The sequence below is a fragment of the Heptranchias perlo genome, unplaced genomic scaffold (genome assembly GCF_035084215.1).
Source record: "Heptranchias perlo isolate sHepPer1 unplaced genomic scaffold, sHepPer1.hap1 HAP1_SCAFFOLD_1302, whole genome shotgun sequence".
Taxonomy (NCBI): Eukaryota; Metazoa; Chordata; class Chondrichthyes; order Hexanchiformes; family Hexanchidae; genus Heptranchias; species Heptranchias perlo.
In genome coordinates, this window is record NW_027138540.1 from 25001 (window position 1) to 28578 (window position 3578).

Below are 3578 nucleotides of genomic sequence, written 5' to 3' on the forward strand. Positions count from 1 at the left end.
AAAAATTCCCACTCCCAAAAGGCTTAAAAGTCGGTTGGGCGGCAGCCCGGGTCGGTCTCTGCAGACCTGGAGGCGCTGGACACAAGTCTGGTAAACAGGCTAAGTCTCGACATGCCACCTCTTACTATCCTGCAGGTACCCCGCCAATCCCCCCGGAACCGGCTGGCAATTGGCGAATCAGCGGGACGAATTTGAATTCGTGACCGACTTTCTGACACCGAATCGCCGCAAACGCGTTTCGATTTTTCGGCTTCGGTACCTCCCATCAGACTTTGACTGGCCATATCTCCGGACTCACGTGTCGCAGCCGGGACCTTCAGGCACCGTTCGACGCGTCTACCCCTGCCCCGTCGAATGGCGCCCCTCGCGGTGTGGTCCGATTTCCGCATTTTGGTCAGATTTGCCTCCAAAATTTTCAGATTGAGTTGACGAATGCCCCCTACGGGGTAACCTCTTGCCCTTTCGGACCTGGTCCCTGTGACTTAATTTCCGCCTTTTGCTCAATCGTTTCCCCATTTATAATTAATTTTAAAAATCGGGTTACTCAGTTCTGGTTTACCAGTTCCCTCTTCGGACTTAGTTTTTGGTTAATCATTTCCGGTTCACCAGTTCCCGTTTTGGACTTAGTCTCTGCGGGCCGTTTCTCATCTTTTGGTTCATCAGTTCCCCTCTTTTAATAATTTTTTGGCTGCTTTCGTTTGATCATTTCCCTGCCTTCTGGGTAACTTTTCCACCTTAGGACTTCATCGCCGCACATTGTTTTCGACTTCTGGTTGATCATTTCACCCCTTTTAATCATTTTTGTAACTTTTGGTTAACCATTTCACCCAGCTTCTGGTTAACCATTTCCCCTTTGGGACTTAGTCTGTGAGCATTCTTTTGGGATTCTGGTTAACCATTTGCCAATTTTTAAAAAATGTTGCCACTTTTGTTTAATGCTTTCTGGTCAACCTTTCCCTCTTTCAGACTTCACCGCGGCACATTGCTTCAGCCTCCTGGTTAATCATTTCACCCCTTTTAATCATTTTTGCAACTTTTGGTTAACCATTTCCCCCAGCTTCTGGTTAACCATTTCCCCTTTGGGACTTGGTCTCTGAGCATTCTTTTGGGATTCTGGTTAACCATTTGCCACTTTTTAAAAAATGTTGCCGCTTTTGTTTAATGCTTTCCCTGCTTTCTGGTCAACCTTTTCCCCTTTAGGACTTCACCGCGGCACATTGCTTTAGCCTCCTGGTTAATCATTTCACCCCTTTTAATCATTTTTGCAACTTTTGGTTAACCATTTCCCCCAGCTTCTGGTTAACCATTTCCCCTTTGGGACTTAGTCTCTGAGCATTCTTTTGGGATTCTGGTTAACCATTTGCCAATTATTTTAAAATGTTGCCACTTTTGTTTAATGCTTTCTGGTCAACCTTTCCCTCTTTCAGACTTCACCGCGGCACATTGCTTTAGCCTCCTGGTTAATCATTTCACCCCTTTTAATCATTTTTGCAACTTTTGGTTAACCATTTCCCCCAGCTTCTGGTTAACCATTTCCCCTTTGGGACTTAGTCTCTGAGCATTCTTTTGGGATTCTGGTTAATCATTTGCCACTTTTTTAAAAATGTTGCCGCTTTTGTTTAATGCTTTCCCTGCTTTGTGGTCAACCTTTTCCCCTTTAGGACTTCACCGCGGCACATTGCTTCAGCCTCCTGGTTAATCATTTCACCCCTTTTAATCATTTTTGCAACTTTTGGTTAACCATTTCCCCCTGCTTCTGGTTAACCATTTCCCCTTTGGGACTTAGTCTCTGAGCATTCTTTTGGGATTCTGGTTAATCATTTGCCAATTTTTAAAAAATGTTGCCGCTTTTGTTTAATGCTTTCCCTGCTTTGTGGTCAACCTTTTCCCCTTTAGGACTTCACCGCGGCACATTGCTTCAGCCTCCTGGTTAATCATTTCACCCCTTTTAATCATTTTTGCAACTTTTGGTTAACCATTTCCCCCAGCTTCTGGTTAACCATTTCCCCTTTGGGACTTAGTCTCTGAGCATTCTTTTGGGATTCTGGTTAACCATTTGCCACTTTTTAAAAAATGTTGCCGCTTTTGTTTAATCGTTTCCCTGCTTTCTGGTCAACCTTTTCCCCTTTCAGACTTCATCGCCGAGCATTGTTGTCGACTTCTGGTTAATCATTTTTCCCCTTTAAATCTTTTTTTGCCACTTTTGGTTAACCATTTCACCCAGCTTCTGGTTAACCATTTGCCCCATTATACTGAATTTTTCCGCTTTGGTTTAATCATTTCCCTGCTTTCTTGTCAACCTTTTACCCTTTAGGACTTCACCGCGGCACATTGCTTCAGCCTCCTGGTTAATCATTTCTCCCCTTTTAATCCTTTTTCCCACTTTTGGTTCACCAGTTCACCCAGCTTCTGGTTCACCATTTCCCCTTTGGGACTTAAGTCTCTGAGCATTCTTTTGGGATTCTGGTTAACCATTTGCCACTTTTTAAAAAATGTTGCCGCTTTTGTTTAATGCTTTCCCTGCTTTCTGGTCAACCTTTTCCCCTTTAGGACTTCACCGCGGCACATTGCTTTAGCCTCCTGGTTAATCATTTCACCCCTTTTAATCCTTTTTCCCACTTTGGGTTGGACAGTTCACCCAGCTACTGGTTAACCATTTCCCCTTTGGGACTTAAGTCTCTGAGCATTCTTTTGTGATTCTGGTTCACCATTTGTCCCTTTTTAAAAGATATTGCTGCTTTTGATTAAACCTTTCCCTGCTTTGCGGTCGACCTATTCCTCTTTCAGACTTCATCGCCGCACCTTGTTTTCGACATCTGGTTCAACATTTCTCCCCTTTTAATCCTTTTTCCCACTTTTGGTTAAGCAGTTCACCCAGCTTCTGGTTCACCATTTGCCCCTTTTTACTGAATTTTTCTGCTTTTGTTTAATCATTTCCCTGCTTTGCGGTCGACCTATTCCTCTTTCAGACTTCATCGCCGCGCATTGTTTTCGACATCTGGTTAAACATTTCTCCCCTTTTAATCCTTTTTCCCACTTTTGGTTAAGCAGTTCACCCAACTTCTGGTTAACCATTTGCCCCTTCTTACTGAATTTTTCCGCTTTTGTTTAATCATTTCCCTGCTTTATGGTCAACCTTTTCCCCTTTAGGACTTCGCCGCCGCACTTTGCTTTCGCCTTCTGGTTAATCATTTCACAACATTTTAATCCTTTTTCCCACTTTTGGTTAAACAGTTCACCCAGCTTCTGGTTAACCATTTGCCCCTTTGGGACTTAAGTCTCTGAGCATTCTTTTGGGATTCTGGTTCACCATTTGTCCCTTTTTAAAAGATATTGCTGCTTCTGTTTAATCCTTTCCCTGCTTTGCGGTCAACCTTTTCCTCTTTCAGACTTCATCGCCGCGCATTGTTTTCGACATCTGGTTCAACATTTCTCCCCTTTTAATCCTCTTTCCCACTTTTGGTTAAGCAGTTCACCCAACTTCTGGTTCACCACTTGCCCCTTTTTACTGAATTTTTCTGCTTTTGTTTAATCATTTCCCTGCTTTCCGGTCAACCTTTCCCTCTTTCAGACTTAAT